Raw genomic sequence first — 15,546 nt, 5'->3', positions numbered from 1 at the left:
CCGCTGAGTCTGCACGTCCGGAGCCTGTGCCCCACAACGGGAGAGGCCACAACAGTGAGAGGCCCGCATACTGCAAAAAAAAAAAAAAAAGAAAGAAAGAAATGTCTGTGCAATAAAGAGTAAGTTATTTTAAAAAAAAAAGAGTAAGTTATATATATAATAAATGGGAAAGTAATAACTAGTAAATATAATGAGTATTCATTGTAATTAGCCAAATCATGCTGACATCAGACAGCTAGGGGAAAACTCCCTCCCTATTTAGAGCACATGAAAGCATTAAGAAATAAAGTAGTTTGCTGGGCTTCGCTGGTGGTGCAGTGGTTGGGAGTCCGCCTGCCAATGCAGGGGACGCAGGTTCGAGTCCTGGTCCGGGAAGATCCCACATGCCACCCGCGTGCAGCAACCAAGACCCAATGCAGCCAAAAATAATTAAATAAATAAATTTTTTTAAAAAAGTAGTTTGCTAATCACTCAAATGATCATTAAAATGCATATCCAAACATCATATGCCATATACCTCCTGCTAAAACTGGGCCCACAGCCTCAAATTTCCAAATACCCATACTAATTCAGGTTCACATAACTGCTCTTGAAGTCTCTTTACTTAAAATGCTCAATCAAGGGGACTTACCTGGTGGCACAGTGGTTAAGAATCCGCCTGCCAATGCAGGGAATACGGGTCTGAGCCCTGGTCCGGGTAGATGTCACACGCTGCGGAACACCTAAGCCCGGGCGCCACAGCTACTGAGCCTGTGCTCTAGAGCCCACAAGCCACAACTACCGAGCCCACGTGCCACAACTACTGAAGCCCGCGTGCCTACAGCCCGTGCTCTGCAACAAGAGAAGCCACCACAACAAGAAGCATGCGCACCGCAACGAAGAGTAGCCCCTGCTTGCCGCAAGTAGAGAAAGCCCGCACTCAGCAATGAAGACCGAATGCAGCCAAAAGTAAATAAATAAAAATAATTTTTTTTAAAAAATGCTCAGTCAAGCCACCAAAGTAGACCCAGATGGAAATAAGCTCACAATTCAAAAATATAATACATACAGGAAACAAAGCTCAAAAAATAAAAACTGAGGACTTCCCTGGTGGAAGACTCTGCACTTCCACTGCAGGGGGCATGGGTTCGATCCCCGGTCAGCGACCAGACAAAAAAAAAAAAAGAAAGACAACTGAAACACACAGAGAATCAGATCAACAATCACTTCGACTACTGGAGTTATCAAATACAGAATATAACCGAAGCACTTCTAAAATGCTGAAAGAGAATATCTTAAGTGAGCAAGAAACAGGATAATAACAGACCAGATAGATTTTGTTAAGTAACCAAATTGAACTCTGGCAGTAAAAAATAAATGAAATGGGGAAAAAAATAGGAATGAGGAGGATGGAGAGAGAAAGGGTTAAAGAGGTTATGAGAACATCAGTGAACTTCGAAGAACTGCACACATTAACTCAAAAAGCAGCACAAAGATACAAAGCAATATTCTGGAGATTTATTTTGATAAATGACCAAAAACGAAATAGTATTTAGTTTCCAAAAGTCATTTTTCACATAAGATGATGAAATAATACATGAAGAAAACAATGAATCAAGAATCAACACCAGGAGGGCTTCCCTGATGGCGCAGTACTTAAGAATCCACCTGCCAATGAAGGGGACACAGGTTCAAGCCCTGGTCCGGGAAGATCCCACATGCCACAGAACAACTAAGCCCGTGCATCACAACTGCTGAGCCTGTGAACCACAACTACTGAAACCCGCGTGCCACACCTACTGAAGCCCACGCGCCTAGAGCCCATGCTCCACAACAAGAGAAGTCACCACAATGAGAAGCCTGCGCACCGCAACGAAGAGTAGCCCCGGCTCAAAAACAGAATCAACACCAAAACAACCACATCTTATGAGCATGCTGAAAAATAACACCATCACCGTATCACCCCCTACACCTCTTATACTAAGGCATAAGTTTGGACATTTTAGGGTCACAAATCCCTTTGAGAACTTCATGCTCATATAGACAAAATTCTGCAAATAGCTTTAAGGTTCACGTAATCCACAGATGCAGTAATAAGAACACCGGGCCTTCCTTCAGCTAATGTCTGCTTCATCATTGTCTTTTCCCCTTAAAATTTTTTACCAGTTATATGAGGCCTGTGACCAAAAAGAAAGTTTTAAATAATTTATCTATTGACCTCTCACTATGAAAAAGGACAATTTAGTTCTCTTCCGCATCACCCATACCATCCATTCCTTGCCCACCATAACACACACACACTTCTTACATCTTACCATCCCTATATAATTAAAACATACTTTCGGTTGGATCAAGATTCTGTGTATACATTAACATGGCTATGTAACAAGTCACAGCTATTCTATGAAGTATGCTGTGATTAGTTTTACTTTCTTAGCCCAACTTTTTACATTCCCTTGAGTTAACAAATGCTTTAATTTTATTTAGCTTTATATGTACATATTATTAATTCATGCCCAATTGTTCCCCAATTTATCCAATTTTATAAGCCTCCACAACACATTTATCACATGTTATCAATTTCTGAACATGTCCATTCTGAAACCTGACCTGCTCCATTCTGGACTGTTTGCTCTCACACCTGGTATACAATTGTCCTCCAGGGACTTCCCTTCAGTGTGATCCACCTTGCACTTGGCTTGGTTAATCTGTTTCCTAAATCCTATGTCTTCCTCTTTCTTGGTACATACTCTCATTTTGGTGGGTTAACGCCTTCAAAAGCTTCCTGAGAGGTATTGAGTGAGAGGTAAATTTGAGACACTGCATACATGAAAAAAATATATTATACTCACACACTTCAAAATTTGGCTGCACTGCAAACTAGATTAGAAATAATTTTTCGAGATTTTTGAAGATATTGCCCTCAGTTGCCTTTTACCTTTCACTCTTCTTATTGAAAAGTCTGTAATCACTCTAATTTTATTAATTAGCCCATTTTCCCTTCATCTCTGGGAACTTCTCCAACTCTTCTTTGGCTCCTTAGTTGTAAAAGTTTGCAATGAAATGCCTTGACACAAATCTTTTTTCCATCCATTGTGCTTAGCACTATGATGGGTCCTTTCAATTTTTTTTTAAAGATTTATTTTTTAAATCTATTTATTTATTTTATTTATTTTTGTCTGAGTCGGGTCTTAGTTGCGGCACGCGGGATCTTTGTTGAGGCATGCGGGATCTTCATTGTGGTGCGTAGGCTTCTCTCTAGCTGTGGTGTGCGGGTTTTCTCTTCTCTAGTTGTGACGCACAGGCTCCAGAGCATGTGGGCTCTGTAGTTTGTGGCTTGTGGGCTCTAGTTGAGGCGCGCAAGCTCAGTAGTTGTGGCACGCAGGCTTAGTTGCCCTGCGGCATGTAGAATCTTAGTTCCCTGACCAGAGATCAAACGCGCATCCCCTACATTGCAAGGAGGATTCTTTACCACTGGACCACCAGGGAAGTCCCAGATGGGCCCTTTTAATTTAGAAATTCATATCCTTCGTTCTGGGAAGTTTTCCTGATTTGTTCCTTTGACAATATCTTTCTTAAACTCTTATTATTCAGTTATTGTACTTCTTGGGCTGGCTTTCTAATTCTACTTTTCCTCCCAATTTAATCACTATTTTCTACAAACCCTCATATTGTTGCAAAGCAGGACGGCTTAGAGATTGGGCATTTGGGCTTTGAAGTTAAAGGCCTGGGTTCAACACCAGCTCCTCTACTTACTACTGACATAAGCCTCAGCTTCTTATCTATAAATAGGGATAATAGTAATAAATAAAATGTAAACAAAGCACTTGGCGTATATCTAGCACTCAATAAATGCAGTTATTTTCATACTAACAATCTTTCTTTTTTCTTCTCTCTCTTCCCATAGCTTTTATGACGGCATGTCCTTAGGTTTTTCCTTCTACTCCTCAGGTATCTTTTTTGCTGGATCCTTTTTATGCTTTATCAGATGCTGTCCTCTACAAATCCATCTTTGGCCACTTCTCTTTTTACTCTATGCTAGATCAAATACAAACTCTGTACCCAGGTGTTGCTGTGTGACCTTGGGCAATTTGTTTTACCACTTGATGCCTCAAACCCTCATCTGAAAAAAAATGGGTTAATAAGCATATATCCTATGGTTTTCATTATGTTTTTACGAGACTTAGAAGGCTGCCTGGCATAGTAGGCACTCAAATTTTTGCCACTATTACTACATTAGTGCTACCTCTACTGCCTCTGCTGCTGCTGCTACCACTGCTATTACTGCTATTTAAAAGGCTCATGATGTTCTCCCCACCGATCCCCTAAGCTTTTACAGAGGTTTAAACTAACTACCTATATTGAAATTATACTTAAATATTGCTCATTTCCTTTCCCCATCTCTAAGAGTTTAAAAAGTAAGAATTATTATTCTTCTCCAGATCTCTGCTGCTATTCAAGGGCTTATAATCAATGTTACAAACTATGTTAGTTAACCTTTATTTTCTTAAATACAAATACATAGCTGTGAAATTACTGAAGAACAAAATCAAATTAAATTTTCTTTTTGACAAGAATTCTTCCTATGGAAGTAATTTCTTAAAGAATTTCATTCTTAAATTAGCAAAAGTGATACCTGTATACTGGCTAGAATACTGAGTTGTATTCTGATAATCTCAGCACATTTAAGGACTAATTTCTTCCGCTTCTCTACATATAACATTGGTACAGCCCTTTGCAAAATATTTTCACATATTTGATTCTTACAACAGATCTGAGAAGAAGGTATTCCAGTATTACTCCTTTGACAAGTAATTATTTAGAACCTACTCAGAAGAAGCACTTTACTGGTTGATGAATGTACATGAATATGTAATCATAAACAAAAGAGACATGTTCTTTACTCTGATGGAACTAGTTAAGAAGTCAGACAAATAGTGAACAAACAAATGCAGGGAAGGATATATGGCATGAGGGCAACAAACTAGAACTTAATTTGATAGGGCAATTAAGGACTGCCTTTCTTAGGAGGCAATATTTAAGTTAAGATCTTCTAGATGAGCAAGAAGAAGCCAGCTACACAGCGGCCTAGGCAAAGAAAGCAACAACATGTACAAAGACCCTGAGTAATTTTAAAACTCAACGGGTTAGATAAGGGATATCTATCAACAGAAATATAAGGTGAGCCAAACGCAAGCCACATCAGTTATTTAAAATTTTCTAGTAGTTATACTTTAAAAAGTAAAAGCAAGTGAAATTATATCTTTTATTTAACCCAAATATATCTAAAACATTATTTCAACAGAAAATGAACATTTAATGAAATATTTTACATTCTTTCTTTAATACTAAGTCTGAAATTCAGTGTTACTTTATATAGCACATCTCAATTCAGACTAGTCACAGTTCAAGCACTCAACAGTTACACATGGCTAGTGGCCTCCATACTGAATAGCACAGGTTAGAACTAAGAGGAGATCATTATGGCTAATGCATAGTAGTTTAATGGGAAGTGCAGAAAGATGAAACTAGAAAAGTCAACCAGGGCCCAGTCAGTAAGGATCTTATAAGAAAGGAATTTGGAATCTATCTGGAGTATGACTGAGAGTCACTTAAGATTTTAAACATGTGAAGAATAATATGGTCTTTTCTATTTTATAAAAAAGTACTCTCCTGGGACGTCCCTGGCGGTCAAGTGGTTAACACTCCACGCACCCAATGCAGGGGGCACAGGTTCTATCCCTGGTCAGGGAACTAAGATCCCTCATGCCACACAGCGTGGCTGGGAAAAAAAAAAAAAGTACTCTCCTATGTAAACAAATTATAGAGCAGCAAGAGCAGAAGTAGGGAGACTAGGCAGGAAACTGTTACAGAAATCTAGGTAAGAAATAATTAAGATTTAAGTTATTATAGGATAGCAGAGACAAAGAAAATAGATGTATGCAAAATAACTTTGTGGAGGTGGAAATAAAATGACTTTCTGATGAAGTGGATAGAGAGAATGAGGGTGAAAGAAGAATCAAGAGTACATTCTATCCTGACTTGAGCAACTGATTGTACCATTTACTGAAATCAGAGAAATTGGCATTTTGTTGTTATTTGGCAGCGGGTGCTACAGTTCATGAAAATGAAATCAACAATTTTTCCAAATAAGAAGATAGGTTCAGAGAGGCTCACACTTACAAATAAATACTAAAAGTGAAACTCAAACCCAGATGTCCTAAAATTAGGTATATTACCCTCTGTGCTAATATACTGTGTCTCCAAAATCTATAAATAAAAATATTCCATTAGGATGTAGCTAAGAACTGCCTCCTGTGACACCATCAGCAAAATCCTCAACTGAAAGGCCCCTTTGGGTCTTTTATAATTCTTTCATATTTTGAAAAATGAAAAGAAAAAATTTACCTTCAGTTCATATGCCTAGAAGGAGTCTGAAATCAAAATCTTCTACAGAAAACGTTTTCCCCTAACCCAAGCCCCAGAGAACAATAACAAAATAAAAGACAAATGCCAAGACTTCAAAATCGGTGCCAAACTCCTACAGCCAAAGTTAACAGTAGTTCAGAAGCTTACTGTGACTACTCTTCAGAAGAAAAAGGGTGGTCTATACATGTTAACAATGACTCAAAAACCTGGCTATCTCAGCTTCAGGAATTTAATATTCCTTCTAACTTCTTTACCTCCAAAAAAAACCCGATCAATTTCACTCAACAAATATTCACTAAGCATAGGTATAGGGCTAGGCACTGAGTGGGAGAGGAATATGACATTTGGTTCCTGTCTTGCCCTGTCCTCAAGTAGCACCATCGATGGAGTGTGAGGAGACAAACATGGAAACAATTATAACACAAAGTGACAAAGGCCACAGAAAAGTATATACAAGATAACACAGAAACAAATAAGAGGGGCAACTAATTCTGCAGCTTTGGGAAGAAGTAAAGGGTTCAAAGGTATTTTCGAATGGCTTTGGTCACACAGACAGAAGATCCTAGCTGATTTGTATTCCTCCCACTCCATTATTCCCATTCTTGTCATTCTCATCATTTACATTAGGGTACACTCTTGGTGTTGTACACTCTATGGGTTTGGACAAATGCATAAAGATACGTTCAGTATCCACAGTGGATTGGTTCCAGGATCCCCGCATGGAAACCAAAATCCGTGGATGCTCAATTCCCATATATAAAATGGCATAGTATTTGGATATAACCTACACATATCCTCCCATATACTTTATCATCTTTAGATTATTTCTAATACCTAATACAATGTAAATGCTATGTAAACAGTTGCTGAGCTGAGGCAAATTCAAGTTTTGGTTTTTGGAACTTTCTGGAATTTTTTTCGAATATTTTTGATCTGTAGTTGGCCAAATCCATGAATGAGAAATCCAAGGATAAAGAAGTCCAACTGTATTATACAGAGTGGTTGCACTGCCCTAAAAATCCTCCGTGCTCTGCCTCTTCATCTCATCCCTCCTCCCAATGCCTGTCAACCTCTGATCCTTTTACTGTCTCCATAGTTTTGCCTTTTCTAGAAGGTCATATTGGACTCCTACTGTGTGTAGCCTTTTCAGACTGGCTTCTTTTACTCAGTAACAGGCATTTAAGTTTCCTCCATGTCTTTGCATGGCTTGATAGCTCATTTCTTTTTAATGCTGAATAATATTCCATTGTCTGGATGTACCACAGTTTACTTATCCATTCATCTACTAAGGGTATCTTGGTTGTTTCCAAGTTTTAGCAATTATGAATAAAGGTGCTATAAACATCTGTGTGTAGGTTTTGTGTGGACATTTTTCAACTTTTCAATCCTCTGGGTAAACACTAAGGAGCATAACTTCTGGATTGTGTGGTAAGAGAATGTTTAGTTTTGTAAAAAACTGGACAAACTGTATTCCAAAGTGGCTGTACCATTTTGCATTCCCACAATTAATGAATGAGAGTTCCTGTTGCTCCGTATCCTTGACAGCATTTGGTGTTGTCAGTGTTCTAGATATTTGGCTATTCCAATAGGAATATGGTAATATTTTATAGTTGTTTTAATTTGCATTTCCTGGATGACATATGATGTGGAGCATCTTTTCATATGTGGTTTTTTTTCATATGCTTTTTGCCATCTGTACATATTCTTTGGTCCATTTTTAAATCGTGTTGTATTCTTATTGTTGAGTTTTAAGAATTCTCTGAATATTTGGGGTAACAGTCCATTAGCGATAGGGATAAAGTAGGATAATTAAATAGCTCATTTAAAAATCCCGCTAGGCGGGGCTTCCCTGGTGGTGCAGTGGTTGAGAATCTGCCTGCCAATGCAGGGGACACGGGTTCGAGCCCTGGTCGGGGAAGATCCCACATGCCACGGAGCAACTAAGCCCGTGCGCCACAACTGCTGAGCCTGTGCTCTAGAGCCCACGTGCCACAACTAATGAAGCCTGCACATCTAGAGCCTGTGCTCCACAACAAGAGAAGCCGCCGCAGTGAGAAGCCCACACACCTCAACAAAGAGTAGCCCCCACTCACCGCAACTAGAGAAAGCCCGTGCACAGCAATGAAGACCCAACAACGAAGACCCAGTGCAGCCAAAAATAAATAAATAAATAAAATTTTAAAAATAAAATTTAAAAAATTCAGAATTCAAAAAATAAAAATCCCACTAGGGGATTAAAGACAGGGAATTTTAAGGGAGTTTTGGGAGACTCATGTAAGCTAATGACCACTCAAGGATCCAGTAACCTAGCAACAATCTACACTACCTTGAAAGAAGACCAGGCACATTCAAGCCACAAATCCTGATGGTTAAAACAAAACACAATAGATATGGGGTCTGAATCTCATTACATGAAGTCAGAGTTAATGGCCCTTGAGGAGTAGCATCTCTGCATGTAGCCAAGACAGGAATATAGGTGAAAGGGGACATTATAATGAAACCTGAGATGAATTACCATATTTTAGTATATGTTACTACCTTTCTGCTAATATACATATGATTTAAATAGCGCCATGACTGTCTCGGTTAGACCATATAGGGTCAAAGGAGGAACTAATGATATAAGCCTTGATATAATTCCTTACCCAAGAATAAGGAAGAGGTGGTCTTCTCCCCTCCCCACTTTTTGATTATAAAAACATAGCCCTCTTGGTTCTCCAGACTGTACTCCCTTGCTTGCAAAAGCGTCCTGTGCTGATAAACTCACTCTACCTATCACTTTGCCTCATACCAAATTCTCTCTGCATAGAGACGAAAGAACCTGAGCTTCAGAAAGTCCTGACACCAGGTGAGCAGTTTTAATTAAAAGACAGTGGGTTCAAGTGCCAGCCCATGGGTTCAAGTTCCAATTTGAGTTTTGGCTAGGTTTGAATCCCATCTGAGTAGGAGTGTGGTTTCACTATCGGATATGTCTTTAGAAAATATTTTCTCCCAGTCTGTGGCTTGCCTTTTCATTCTCTTTACAGTGTCTTTCACAAGCAGAAATTTTTAATTTTAATGAAATTCAGGTATGAATTTTTTCATGGATTGTGCCTTTGATGTTTCATCTAAAAAGTCACTGCCGGGCTTCCCTGATGGCGCAGCGGTTGCGCGTCCGCCTGCCGATGCAGGGGAACCGGGTTCGCGCCCCGGTCTGGGAGGATCCCACGTGCCGCGGAGCGGCTGGGCCCATGAGCCATGGCCAATGAGCCTGCGCGTCCGGAGCCTGTGCTCCGCAACGGGAGAGGCCACGACAGAGGGAGGCCCGCATACCACAAAAAAAAAAATAAAAAAAATAAAAAAAATAAAAAGTCACTGCCAAACCCAAGGTCACCTACTTGGGTGACCTATTTTCTACCATGTTATCCTCTAGGAGTTTTATAGTTTTGCCTTTTACATTTAGGTCTGTGATCCATTTTGAATTAATTTTTGTGAAGGATGTAAGGTCTATACTTAGGTCTTTTTTATTTATTTATTTATTTTTTGCATGTGGATGCCTAGTTGCTCCAACACCTTCTGTTGAAATGACTATCTTTTCTCCATTGTATTGCCTTTGTTCCTTTGTCAAAAATCTTTGACTAATGACTATATTTATGTGTGACTACTTCTGGGCTCTCTATTTCATTCCATTGAGCTATATGTCTATTCTTTAATCAATATCATACTTTTTTTTAATTGAAGCATAGTTGATTTACAATGTTGTGTTAATTTCTCCTATACAGAAAAATGGTTCAATCATACATACAGATATACATTCTTTTTCATATTCTTTTTCATTATGATTTATCGCAGGATATTGAATATACTGTCCTGGGCTATAAAGTAGGACCTTGTTGTTTATCCATCATACTGTCTTTTTTTTCTCCCCCCAGTCATCATTTAGAGTTTGTCTGTATGATCCCATCACCTCCTTCCTTTCTCCCTTTAGAAAATTTTTTTTTTAATTTCTATTGGAGTATAGTTGATTTATGTGTGTCAGTTTCTGCTGTAGAGCAAAGTGAATCAGTTATACTCATACATATATCCACTCTTTTAGATTCTTTACCCATATAAGGTCACTATAGATTACTGAGTAGAGTTCCCTGTGCTATACAGTAGGTCCTTATTAGTTATCTATTTTTTTTTTTTTTTTTTTTTTTTTTTTTTTGTGGTATGCGGGCCTCCCTCCATCGCGGCCTCTCCCGTTGCGGAGCACAGGCTCCGGACGCGCAGGCCCAGCGGCCATGGCCCACGGGCCCAGCCGCTCCGCGGCACGCGGGATGCCTCCCAGAGCGGGGCGCGAACCCGGCCCCCGTGCATCGGCAAGCGGACGCGCAACCACTGCACCACCAGGGAAGCCCCTAGTTATCTATTTTATATATAGTAGTGTGTATATGTCAATCCCAATCTCCCAATTTATCCCTCCCCCCTCCACCATACTGTCTTGATTACCGTAGCTTTATAGTATATCGTGAAGTTGAGTAGTGTTAGTCTTCCAGCTTTCTTCTTCTCCTTCAGTAGTGTTGACTATACTGGATCTTTTGCCTCTCCCTATAAATTTTAGAATCAGTCTGTCAATATCAACAAGATAATTTGCTGGGATTCTGATTGGGATTGCACTGAATCTACAGATCAAGTTGGGAAGAGCTGACCTTCTTAAAATACTGAGTTTGGTAGAATTCACCAGTGAACCTGTCTGGGCCTAGTGCTTTCTGTTCTGGAAAGTTATTAATTATCGATTCAATTTCTTTAATAGAAATTGTCTATTCTTGGGACTTCCATGGCAGTCCAGTGGTTAAGACTCCATGCTTCCACTGAAGGGGGCACGGGTTCAATCCCTGGTCAGGGAACTAAACTAAGATCCCGCATGCCAAAAAAGTAAAAAATAATAAATAATTTAAAAAAAGAAATTGTCTATTCTTGTGTGAGTTTGGGCAGATCATGTCTTTTAAGAAATTGGGGACTTCCCTGGTGGTGCAGTGGTTAAGAATTCGCCTGCCAATGCAGGGGACACGGGTTCGAACCCTTGGTGCAGTGGTTAAGAATTCGCCTGCCAATGCAGGGGACACGGGTTCGAACCCTGGTCCAGGAAGATCCCACATGCCATAGAGCAACTAAGCCCGTGTGCCACAATTACTGAGCCTGCACTCTAGAGCCTGTGAGCCACAACTACTAAGTCTGCAAACCACAACTACTGAAGCCCATGCACCCTAGAGCCTGCACACCACTACTGAGCCCACACACCACAACTACTGAAACCTGCACTCTAGGGCCCGCGTGCTGCAACTACTGAGCCCGCATGCTGCAACTACTGAAGCACACACACCTAGAGCCCGTGCTCAGCAACGAGAAGCCACCACATTGAGAAGCCCGCGCACCACAACAAAGAGTAGCCCCCGCTTGCTGCAACTAGAGGAAGCCCGCATGCAGCAACAAAGACCCAACGCAGCCAAAAAAACAATAAAGAAAAAATTGGTTTTATTATCTAGAATGTAGAATGTAGTCTGTCTTGATGAATGTTCCATGTGACCTTCAGTAGACTGTGCACTCTGTTGTTGGACGAAGTAGTCTAAGATGTCCATTCTATTTAGTTGATTGATGGTGCTGTTGAGTTCAATTGTATCCTCACTGTCTGCTGAATGTGTCCATTTCTGCTAGAGGGGTATAAAGTCTCCAGCTGTGATAATGGATTCATCTATTTCTCCCTGCATTCTATCAGTTTTTGCCTCACGTAGTTTGATGCCCTGTTTTTGGTGCACACATATTATAGATTGGTATGGCTTCTTAACGAACTGATCCCTCTATCATTATGTAATTCCCCTCACTCTTTATCCCTGAAAATATTCCTTGGTCTGAAATCTGCTGTCTGAAATTAATATAGCTATTCCTGCTTTAATTATTGTTAGCAATGTTGTACCTTTTACATCTTTCTCCATCCATTTACCTTTTTTTTTTGGCTGCGTTGGGTCTTCTTTGCCGGGAGCAGGCTTTCTCTACTTGCAGCGAGTGGGGGCTACTCTTTGTTGTGGTGCATGGGCTTCTCATTGCAGTGGCTTCTCTTGTTGCAGAGCACGGGCTCTAAGTGCGCGGGCTTCAGTAGTTGTGGCCCCGCGGGCTCTAGAGTGCAGGCTCAGTAGTTGTGGCACACAGGCTTAGTTGCTCTACGGCATGTGGGATCTTCTCGGACCAGGGCTGAAACCCATGTCCCCTGCACTGGCAGGCAGATTCTTAACCACTGTGCCACCAGGGAAGCCCACTCCATCCATTTACTTTTAATCTATGTTTTTTTTAATTGAGGTATAGTTGATTTACAATATTATATGAGGTCCAGGTATACAACAGTGATTCACAATTTTTAAAGGTTATACTCCACTTAGTTATTATAAAATATTGGCTATATTCATCCACTGTGCTGTATAATATATCCCTGTAGCTTATTTACTGTACACATAGTAGTCTCTACCTCTTAATCCCCTATCGATATGTGGCTTTATATTTTAAGGGGATTTCCTGTAGACAACATAGTTGAATCTTGTTTTTTGATCCACTCTACCAGTCTTTGTCTTTTAATCTGTGCATTTAGACCACTGATGTTCAAAGTGATTATTGACATAGTTGGACTAACATCTACCAAATTTGTTACTGTTTCCTATTTGTTGCCCTTCCTTGTTCTTTGTTCCTATTTTTGTCTTCCACTCTTTTTCTGCCTTCCATGGTTTTAAGAGATTTTATATGATTCTATTTTCTCTCCTTTCTTAGTGTATTGGTTATACTTTTTTTTTTTTTTTTACACTTTTCCTAGTGGTTGCCTTAGAGCCTGCAATATACAATTACAGGTAATCCAATTCCACTTTCAAATAACACTACACCACTTCATGGGTAGTGTAAGTATCTTATAGTAACAAAATAATCATATATCCTCCCCCCTGTGCCCTTGTTTCATTGGTGTTATTCATTGAACTTATGTATAGCACACATATATACATTAAGTATACATAATGAAATACACTGTTGACATTATTATCTTGAACAAACTTATCTATTAGATCAATGAGAACAAAAAAACTAAAGTTTTTATTTTACCATCACTTATTCCTTCTTCCCATTTCCTAACTCTTCCTTACTTTACGTAAAGAAGTAAGGTATGAGTTTCTGACCTATATTACATCCCTCCTCTCTAAAGAACTTATTTTAACTTTTCTTGCACAGCAGGTCTAATGGCAACAAATTCTCTTAATTTTTGTTTGACTGAGAAAGTCTTTATTTCTCCCTCACTTTTGAAGGATAATACTGCAAGGCACAGATTTCTAGGCTGGTGTTTTTTTCTCCTCTCAGCACTTTAAGTATTTCACTCTACTCTTCTTGCTCACATGGCTTCTGAGAAGTTGGGTGTAACTCTTATAATTGCTTTTCTATAGGTAAGGTGTTTTTTCCCTCTGGCTTCTTTCAGGATTTTTTTTCAATCTTTTATTTTCTGTAGTTTGAAAATGGTGTGCCTAGGTGCAGTTTTTGGGGCACTTACCCTGCTTGGTTCACTCTGAGCTTCCTGGATCTATGATTTGGTATCTGACATTAATTTGGGGCAATTCTCAGTCATTATTGTTTCAACTATTTCTTCTGTTCTTTTCTTTCTTCTCCTTCTGGAATTCCCATTACACATGTGTTACACCTCTTGTAGTTGTCCCACAGTTTTTGGATATTCTGTTCTGTTTTTTTCAGTCTTTTTTCCTCTTTGACTTTCAGTTTTGGTGGTTTCTATCTAGCTATTCTTAAGCTCAGAGATTCCTTCCTGAGGCATATCCAGTCTACTAATAAGCCCAACCAAAGGCATTCTTCATTTCTGTTACAATGTTTTTGATCTCTAGCATTTCTTTTTGGTTCTTTCTTAGAATTTCCATCCTCTGCTAACATTGCCCATCTGTTCTTGTCAGCTACTTACTTTAACCATTAGAGCCCTTAGCATCTTAATCATAATTGCTTTAAATTCTTCTTTTGTCTGAATTCCAACATCCCTACCATATCTGCGTCTGGCTCTGATGCTTGCACTCTCTCTTCAAACTGTTTTTCGTCTTTTAGTATGTCTTGTAATTTTTTTTTGATAGTTATGATGTACTGGGTAAAGGAACTACTGTAAATAGGCCTTTAATAATGTGGTAGTAAGGTGTAGAGGGCAGGGAAGCATTTTATACTCCTATGATTAGATCTTAGTCTGTCAGTGAGCCTGTATCTCTAAACTCTGAACTTTACATGTGCTTCTCAGTCATCAGCCTCTCCCATCACTCCACTCCCCTCCTGTGGCATAAAATGGCTATACTAGGCCAGAATTGCTTATTTCCCTCAGGTCAGTTAGGCTCTGATCAAACCCCAGCAGGTGAGGCTCTGGTTAAATAGTTTCTCCTAAGGGCAGACCTTGTTAAGAACAGAATACTCTGGAGTATTTCAAAATACTTCCTTTTCCTTCCCAAAGCTGGAATCAAGAGGGGATTTTTCTCTGGTATTCATCATGAGAACGTGGCCAAGTTCCTGGAGGCAAAATTCACAAAAGTGTGCGGGCATCCAATGACTGGGTCCCCCTGGAGTTTTTATCTCTCCCCCTGGAGTTTTTATCTCTCAGACTTGTCCACACTGAGCCTGCGGCAATTCATCAGTAGTTCAGGTTTCCCTTCCCTACCACCGGTTCCCACAGCGGTTTCAACTCAAGGGTTTCTCTCCACTAAGTTGTAATTCTCTGTATCTGCCATCTGTCTTTCCAATTCAGAGGGCAGTGCTTTGTCCTGTGACCTCACCTCCCTGCTGAATCTAAGAAGAACTGTTGATTTTTCAGTTTGTTCAGCTTCTTCCATGTTGTTCAGCAACTTCCATGTTGTTCAGCAACTTCCATGCTGGACTAGAAACTGGAAGTTGTAACTTTGTTTTAAAAAGATGGTTAGGAAGGGCTTCCCTGGTGGCGCAGTGGTTGAGTCCGCCTGCTGATGCAGGGCACATGGGTTCGTGCCCCGGTCTGGGAGGATCCCACATGCCGCGGAGCGGCTGGGCCCGTGAGCCATGGCCACTGAGCCTGCGCGTCCGGAGCCTGTGCTCCGCAATGGGAGAGGCCGCAGCAGAGGGAGGCCCGCATAC

General features: G+C 40.1%; 1 protein-coding gene across 10 annotated transcripts in view; it reads right to left on the bottom strand.

The window, feature by feature from the left end:
• The window catches only part of EVI5 (ecotropic viral integration site 5), a 224,315-nt gene that overhangs the window by 189,256 nt on the left and 19,513 nt on the right, over positions 1–15,546 (bottom strand). Inside the window, exons 1-2 of one of the 10 annotated variants that reach the window (XM_028489133.2) lie at positions 12,371–12,793; positions 10,879–10,977 (exon numbers count right to left, since the gene is read on the bottom strand). The exons of 7 other annotated variants lie outside the window; for them this stretch is intronic. The gene's annotated coding sequence lies outside the window, so the exon portion shown is untranslated. Of the gene's footprint in view, positions 1–10,878; positions 10,978–12,370; positions 12,794–15,546 lie in introns of those variants that run through there. 2 more of the 10 variants (XM_055084461.1, XM_055084460.1) reach the window with 2 other exon arrangements.

The sequence above is a fragment of the Physeter macrocephalus genome, chromosome 4 (assembly GCF_002837175.3).
Source record: "Physeter macrocephalus isolate SW-GA chromosome 4, ASM283717v5, whole genome shotgun sequence".
Classification (NCBI taxonomy): domain Eukaryota; kingdom Metazoa; phylum Chordata; class Mammalia; order Artiodactyla; family Physeteridae; genus Physeter; species Physeter macrocephalus.
Note: the sequence above shows the minus strand (reverse complement) of the source record. Positions and strands in the feature narration are given on the sequence as shown.